The sequence below is a fragment of the Anas platyrhynchos genome, chromosome 1, assembly GCF_047663525.1.
Source record: "Anas platyrhynchos isolate ZD024472 breed Pekin duck chromosome 1, IASCAAS_PekinDuck_T2T, whole genome shotgun sequence".
NCBI classification, from domain to species: domain Eukaryota; kingdom Metazoa; phylum Chordata; class Aves; order Anseriformes; family Anatidae; genus Anas; species Anas platyrhynchos.
Genome location: NC_092587.1, coordinates 132893901 through 132902579, shown reverse-complemented (window position 1 = coordinate 132902579; position 8679 = coordinate 132893901). Strand labels below are relative to the sequence as shown.

The 8679-nt window shown below is 40.6% G+C and overlaps 1 non-coding gene across 1 annotated transcript; it reads left to right on the top strand.

The window, feature by feature from the left end:
* Positions 1-1510: 1510 nt before the first annotated feature.
* TRNAF-GAA (transfer RNA phenylalanine (anticodon GAA)) lies at positions 1511-1583 on the top strand. Its single transcript has one exon. It is a non-coding gene; the product is annotated as a tRNA-Phe (tRNA).
* Positions 1584-8679: the final 7096 nt, after the last annotated feature.

The following is an 8679-nucleotide window of genomic DNA, read 5'->3' as shown; positions in this document are numbered from 1 at the left end:
TTGATAATATTTTCAGCAAAATATATTAGAAAAAAAATAAAAAGTCATAAAAAGCTTTTCAGTACAAATTATTTTTTCACTTTTGTTTTGAAAAATAGTTGTGCTCTTATATAGAAAAATAGATTTGATATATATTAACTCATTCCAAAAGTGTAGGCTGATTACTACAGACAGTTTACTGGGTATCCAGAGAAAAATTCAATTAACCTGCTGTTAAGGGCAAAAATCAGCTGCATAAACATAGATGACTAGTGAAATTTTCAGTGTTGTGTGGTATAGAGTTGTCCATTCCAGAAAAGCATGTCCCCAGTAAGTCCCATATCATGTAGCAGCCACAGAAAATATTTCAGATTCCTTCAAATAATCAAAAGATAGCTGAATTTGGAAAAGAACTCTGAAGGTCATTAGGTCATCATCGAGCAGCCCCATCCCAAGCTTAAGTTGGGCAACCTACAGAGGAATGTCCAGATAGCTTTCAAGTATCTCCAAGAATGGAGACTCCACGGCCTACATGTATTAGGACAATCTGTGACAATGCTCAGTCACCCTCACAGTAAAGAGGTGGTAATGGATGTTCAGAAGGAAGCTTCTTTTTTTCAGTTTGTGCCCATTGCCCCTTGTCATGGTACTGGACACCAATGAAAAGAGCTTGTGTCTGTCCTGTCTGCACTCTCCCTTCAGGTATTTATAGATATTGATAAGATCCTCCCTGAATCTTTTCTTTTCCAGGCTGAGCAGTCTGAACACTCAGCTTTTCCTCACAGGAAAGATGCTCCAGTCCCTTTGTCATCTTTGTGGCTCTCAGCACAACTCTCTCTGGTAGCTCCATGTCTCTCTTGTACTGGGGAGCCCACAGTTAGAAACATTACTCCAGATACAGCCTCACCAGTGCTGAAAAGAGCAGAAGGATAACCTCTCTTGACCTGCTGGCAGCATTCCTCCTAGCACAGACCATGATGCTGTTGGCCTTTGCCTCTGATTCACATTAAACTCGTTGTGCACCAGATCCTTTGCAAGGCTGCTTTCCAGCCTCTGCTAGTGCAGAGGGTTCCTCCTCCACAGGTGTAGGACTCTGCACTTCCCCTTGATGAATTTAATGAGGTTCCTGACAGCCCACTTCTGCTGTCTGTTCAGTTTCCTCTAGATAGCAGCATGACCCTCTGTGTAAGAGCCACTCCTCCCAGTTTTCTGTCCTCTGCAAACCTGAAGACAGTACACTCTACCTTAATGTCAACATCATTAAACAAGATATTAAACAGCATTGGATCCACCATGAACCCCTGGGGTACAATGACAGCCTTTCTATCAAGATTTTCTTCTACTGATCACCACCTACTGGACACCTTTAGCCATTTTCACTGTTTGCAGTTCATACATCAACAGTTTGTCAATGAGGACATTATGGGAAATGGTGTGAAAAACTTTACTGAAGTCTAGATAGGCCATATCCACCGACACCCTCTCAAGAAAGATATTTCATTGTAAAAGCTTATCAAATTACTCAGGCAGGGCTGAAGTAGCTCAGCTGGGAGAGCGTTAGACTGAAGATCTAAAGGTCCCTGGTTCAATCCCGGGCTTCAGCAGTGTTTTGAGAATCGTGACCGTGAATCGTCCCATATGAATTAGGAAGGACTCCTCTAAAAATGTGATGCGGTCCATAGCCCAGCTGAAGTGCCTCTACACCAACGCATGCAGCATGGGAAACAAGCAGGAGGAGCTGGAAAACACAGTGCAATTAGAAAACTGTGCTCTAACAGCTGTAACAGAAACATAGGTGGACGAATCACACAGCTGCAACATTGGAGTGGAGGGCTATAAGCTTTACAGGAGAGACACGCAGGGAAGGAAGGGTGGGGGTGTTGCCCTCTACGTTAAGAAATTAATAGATGGTGAAGTGTTGACTCTGAGAAACAGCCAAGAGCAGGTTGGGAGCCTGTGGGTAAAAATTAAGGACCCGACCAACAAAGGACACTTTGTGGTTGGGGTCTACTACAGGCCACCGGATCAAGGAGAGTCTGTTGATGAGGTTTTCTTTCCCAACTACAGGAAGCCCTCTGTTCACAGGCTCTCCTCCTCTTGTGCGATTTCAACCACCCAGATGTCTGCTGGGAAAGTTGCGTGGCAGTCAGTAAGCAATCCAGGAGACTCCTGGAGTCCATTAAGGACAACATCCTCGTCCAGGTATTAGAGAAACCAACCAGAGGAGAAGCATTACTGGTGCATGACCTGGTGCTCACCAATGTGGAGGGGCTCATTAAAGAGGTTATGACTGGAGGAAGCCTGGATTGCAGTGAACCCTGGATGAGTTTGTAATCTCAAGGGAAATGGGCCTGGCTAAGAGCAAAGTCAGGATCCCGAAGATCCAGAAGAGCCAGCTTCCAGCTGTTCAAAGAATTAGTGGATGAGATCCCATGGGGCACGGTCCTTAGGGACAGAGGATCTGATCAGAGCTGGCAACTCTTTAAAGATATTTTCCTTAGAGCACAAGAGCTCTCTATTCCCATATGCAATAAATCAAGCAAGGAAGACAGGAAACCAAAATGGCTGAACAAGGACATGCTGGTCTGTCCTGGTTTCAGTTAGAATTAATTTTCTTCCTGGTAGCTGGTGGAATGCTGTGTTTTGGCTTAGGATGAGAAGAGTGCTGATAACACCCCGATGCTTTAATTGTTGCAGAGCAGTGCTTATACTAAGCCAAGGACATCTCAGCCTTTTGCTCTGTCCTGCCAACGGGCAGGCTGGGGGTGCAGTAAGAGCTGGGAGGGGACAGACCCGGGACAGGTGACACAAACTAGCCAAAGGGGTATTCCATACCATCTGACGTCATGCTAAACAATATATAGGGGTGGCTAGCTGGGGGGAGGGGGCCGGACTGCTCGGGGTTAGGCTGGGCATCATCGGTCAGCGGGTGGTGAGCAATTGCATTGTGCATCACTTGTTTGTACATATTATTATTACTTTCCTATTATCACCATTGTATCATTATTATTATTGTTGTTATTATTATTTTTATTATTATTATTTTCCTGTCTTATTAAACTGTCTTTATCTCAACTCACGGGCTTCACTTTCCATTTCTCTCCCCCGTCCCAGAGAGGGAGGGGGGAGGGTGAGCGAACGGCTGCGTGGTGTTTAGCTGCCGGCCGGGTTAAACCATGACATGGTCAAACTTAGGCAAAAGAAGGAAATGCACAGATGGTGGAAACGGGGCCATCTGGCCCAGGAAGAGTACAGAAACGCTGTCCAAATGTGTAGAGACAGGATGAGGAAACCCCAGGCATTGACAGTACTAAACTTGGCAAGGAATGCAAAGAATAATGAGAAGGGATTCTACAGGTACACTGGCCACAAGAGGAAGACTGAGGAGTGTTTACTGCTTCTGACAAATGAAGATAGAGAACTGGTAATAAGAGATGTGGAGAAGTCTGAGGCACTTAACTTCTTTGCCTTGGTCTTCACTGGTGATCAGGCTTCTCACATCTCTCAGGTTCCCGAGCCTCTAGACAGGGGCTGGGGAATCAGTGTCCCTCCCACTGTAAGCAAAGAGCAAGTTCAGGACCTCCTGATACAACCGAACAGCTACAAATCAATGGGGCACAATGACATGTATCCCAGAGTCCTGAGGGAATTGGCTGATGTAGTCGTCAAGATGCTGTCCATCACATTTGAAAAATAATGGCAGTCAGGTAAATGCCCCATGACTGGAAAAAGGGAAACATCACTCCCATTTTTAAAAAGGGTAGAATAGAAGACCTGGGGGAACGTTTATTTATTTATTTATTTATTTATTTTTAAAATTATATATATATATTTAATGTAATTAAATATTTCTATAAATATGTCCATAAATATTAACTAAAACATTAGCAAATAGAATTTTAGAACTAGTTTATATCAGGTCATTGTCATTTAATTTCACATCCTTTCAGCTACAGTATAACACCTTGTTTGGGGAAAACAAGCTATTTCTTCTTTCTCCAGCAATTTGAAATAAATTGTTCTTAAATACACATCCTATTTCAATAACTTCTCTATTTACCAACTAAATTTGGATCCTCAGTTCTGCATATTTGCAACAGCCAATATCATGGCAGTAAATTTGTTATTTGTTTCATACCTTTAAATTCTCTGTGGGGGAAGAATATTGTAGATACATTTCAAATCATTAAAAAAAATAAATAAGTAATAATAAAAAAGAGACCTTTCATCTATTTCAGGGTTTTGAGCTGTATTTGCCAGTAAAGCTTATACTGCAGTTTAACTTCTTGAAATACACATTTTTAATGTTCAGTGATCTGCAGCCCTGGTGCCACCAGCTCCTGCTCCTGCAGCATAGCCAGGATCCAGCTCCCCACAGCCCGGCCCTGTCTGGCCATGGCCCCTGCCCAGATGGGCCCACCCGCAGACCCAGCCTCAGACTGTCCCTGTCCCCAGGGAAGTGCTCAGGCATGCTCTGAGGGTCCTGAGCATTCATGGATAACCCAGAGGTGCCCTGACCAATATCTTAAAGATACTGGAAGATGGAAATTTGTCTGAGCAAAGCTGCTATCACTTTATCCTCTAAAATCCCGTTGGCCTTCAAAGAATCACTGTACAGGGTGATGTCTAAGGATATTTTCAGGTTGTTTTTATGCCACACAGGCATCTCCCAGAAAGGGTGTTGGAAAGCATCATCTCAGCAGGCATGCAGCACCTCAGCAGGCATTTCCATTTTTATAGAAGTTGAAAAGGAATTCAAATGCTTCTCTGTATTTTACTGAATTGCTTTATGCCTCTAGGTCATGGCAGTAAGGCTGTGACAGATTCTGATGCACTAATTATGCTGCTTTTGAGACTGTTTACTGTTGGATAATGGTGCTCCAGGCAGAAAAGACCATGAAGTAGTCTATTCTACTTGGATAATAGATTAAATATATCACAACTGTTACTTCTACTTCCCGTTTTTGAAAAATTATTCTCTAGGAGGGATGTGGTGGTTAAAAATTATGCTGGAGGGGTAGCACGTAGGTCCTAGTGCACTGAACGACTGTCTCAGGAACTTTATTCTTCTATGTGGTTTGTGCAGCTATGCCAGGGATAAGTTTACAAATTTTTATGCTTGAGGCAGACGGGAAGCATTGAAAGCAAAAGAGAAAAGAGGTGTTGAGGTATTGACATGGCAAATCGAGTTTTTTTTTTTTGTGTGTGTGTGTTTGTTTTTGTTTGTTTATTTTCAGTGAATTGGTAGAGTGCAAAAAGAGTAAATTGGTAGTCATGTAAGTGAGACATAAATCTGATAAACAAAAGTGGTCCTCTTCCACTGGATCAATCTCTTTCAATTTCATCTTCCTTTTGGTCGGAGCTATAAAAGCTAAAGTGCATTACTGTGGAACATGAAACCAGGACAAAAGAGAGTTGAAAAGAAAAATATTCTTCCTTGCTTCCAAAGGAAGGGGACAAGCAGAACAAACAGCCACTCAGGGGGATATTTGACTTTGTATGAATAGCTTGTTAGAAAAAATAATAGAAATACTCACTATATATCTTCTGTGAAAGCAACTGAGGATATTTATTTTAAAGTAAAAGATAAATAATTGATAACAGCAAATATGACATTACTTAATTAGTGCTTGAGACCAAAGATGAGAACTTTATGGTTCAATTTAGCTAGTGGTCCTGAGGCAATTTTGTTGTTAGTACCATGGTTAGTATCATGATTTCTGTTACTATCTTAGTGAACTCGCAAAATTACTTGCAATTATTTTGAAATTTAAGGTTCCTTTCTGTTCAGCAGAGGAAACATGCTCACAGAATTATGAGAATCATAAATTGTAATGCTATAATCTTACACTAGAAATTCATCTGAGTTCTTAAAGTTGTATCTAATAATTAACAATTGTAAACTCAGTTGCCACTGAAAATTAATGAAGCAATGCTTTACTCTCTTTGTTATTTCTTAAGAACTGCAATTTTGAAGTAAAATTGAACTAAATTTTGGAAACAAACATTTGGCATTTAATAAAAGTTACTAGGCTATTGCAATTTCACTTATTTATTTATTATTTAATTGAAAAAAAAATCTGGCTCTATACTCTTCTCAGCAGAAGACAGAAGCAAGAAAACATGTTGTCATTTAGAAATGCTCAACAGAAAGTCTTGGCTTATTTATAATTTCCAGAACACAAAATATACAATGGAAAGTTTTCCTTGTGTTGAGCCAGGTGTCTCCTCCCCCGAGCGGTGCAGAGGAACAGGGGAATGAGGATTATGGTCAGTCTACAGCATTTCTTCTCTGCCGCTCCTTCTCGGTCACTCTCGTCCCCTGTGTTGTGGGGTCCCTCCCATGGGATGCAATCTTTGATGAACTGATCTGGTGTGGGCTTCCCATAGGCAGCAGCTCTTCCAGAACTGCTCCAGATATGGGTCCGTACCACGGGGTCCATCCCTCAGGAGAAAACTGCTCCAACCTGGCTCCCCCACGGGCAGCAGCTCCTGCCAGGTCACCTGCTCCTGCGTGGTCTCCTCTCCACGGGCTACAGGTCTGGCCCGGAATCTGCTCCGGCAGGGGTCTTCCACAGTCAGGAGCCTCCATCAGTGCAGGGCCACCAGCTCCACCGTGGTCTCCTCCACGGGCTGCAGCGTGGAATCCCGCTCCACCGTGGTACTCCATGGGCTGCAGGGGGGCTGCAGGGGGACATCCTGCTTCACCATGGTCCTCACCACAGGCCGCAGGGGACTTCTGCTCCGGCACCTGGAGCACCTCTCCCCCTCCTTCTTCACTGAGGTTGGCACCTGCAGGGCTGTTCCTCACTCCTCTCACTCTCCCAGCTGCTGTGTGGTGCAGTGTTCTTTTCTCTGTCTTAAATATGCTCTCACAGAGGCGCATAACAACATCGCTTATTGGCTCGATTCTGGTCAGCAGTGGGGCCCTTACCAAACATGGGGCAGCTTCTAGATCCTTCTCACAGAAACCACCCCTATGGCCCCTGCTCCCAAAACCTTGCTACGTAAACCCACTACAGAAGAAAAAAAAAAAAAAAACACAAAACACCAGAAAGACAGCAACAGTCCTCAGTTCTTGTTATGTTAGCATGATGTTGCATGATGTTTACCTGAGTCAAGTTTTCCAAAACATATGAGAATTTCCCTTATTGTATGCATTTTAGTCATCTTTCTAAGTGTTGCCTATTGCATATCATTCCCTTCCTTAGTAGTTCTGCAGAATCTCTTCATATTTAGATTGTTACACAAAAGATTTTTCAAGAGTCTCATTTCAAAATTTCAGTTACATACAAAATTATGGGCAACAACTTAGTGAAAAAATACAGCTCTGTGTTCAATTTGCAAATTACCTTAATTAGTAATCCCCCACATTGTCATCTTTACCATGTTTTTGGGTTTTCTTTCCTTTTTTGTTTGTATTCTCTATTGTGAATTTGTTTGTATTCACTATTGTCTCTCTCTCTCTTTTTTTTTTTTCTTCATACATGTAAATTATATTGATGTTTGTAAAAATGTACTCCCAAATGACTATAGATTATACTATGCTGGCCTACTGAAACATAATTCAAAGCATGAACATATGACTGCACATGGTGGTCCCTTTTTACACAACCAAAAAATTATTGGTGATATATAATTGAAATCATTAATTGAAATTACCTTTTGATGTTAATTATTTGAAAAATATTTTACCAATAATTGTAATAAATCTTCAGCAGAAATTAGCTTTTCACCTGAAATGGGAATGAAGAGGATACTGTTGACTTTATGTCATAAATTTAAAAATAAATGAATAAATAAATAAATTAATACATTGATATATTTTTAAGAAAGATCTGCTCCTTAACAACCTAGTAAAAAAATGTGTAAGTAGTTTGAAAACAAATTCACACAGAAGAATTATTTATTTGTTTATTTATTTATGATAGCCTTACATACTTCATTAGGATGTTCATCTGTCTCTGTCTTCCTAGAGGTGCTGAGAAGCCCACTGCCTGTGCTCAAATACAATTGAAAATATATTGTAAATGTATTTTAATTGCATTGAAAATATGATTTAAGCCCAAGGACATGAGAAATTAATTCATATACAAAGCTGGGAACTATTTGTTCTTGCCTTAAATGTCTTCATACGTGCATAATTAATTTTGACTATTCATTTGCCATTGTGTATCATGTGCAACAAAAAGGATTAAGGAAAAAAAAATAAGAAAAAAAACAGCAGTATTTTACTAAATAACCAGAAAATGTTACTTTGAATAAAACCAAAATATCTCAATCTTAAACCATGACAAGGCTCTAAGATCAACTTTAAAATTAAAATTATCAACTAATATTCACTACTCAAATCAAGATAACGATAGTGCTGATATAACACCCAGTACAAGCTAATACATGGTATCAGTTGGAAGGATCAGACTGATTAGGAAGGAGAAAATTCTGTTAAGATACACATATTTCTTGATCATTAGCGGTGAAGAAAAAGAAAGTACAGATAAAACACAACTGAATTTAATGAGATTTTTGGTGTATATATTCAATTTTTGTATTAATTTCAGTGTTACCATCTTTATTTTTTTTTTTAAAGTATTGTCATCTCATTTGTAAATCTCTTACTTCAATATGTATTTTTAGGTCCAGCACCCCAAAACCTAGGGATGTTAAAGCATGTGCTCCCATTCAGAATGCACTAGGTCT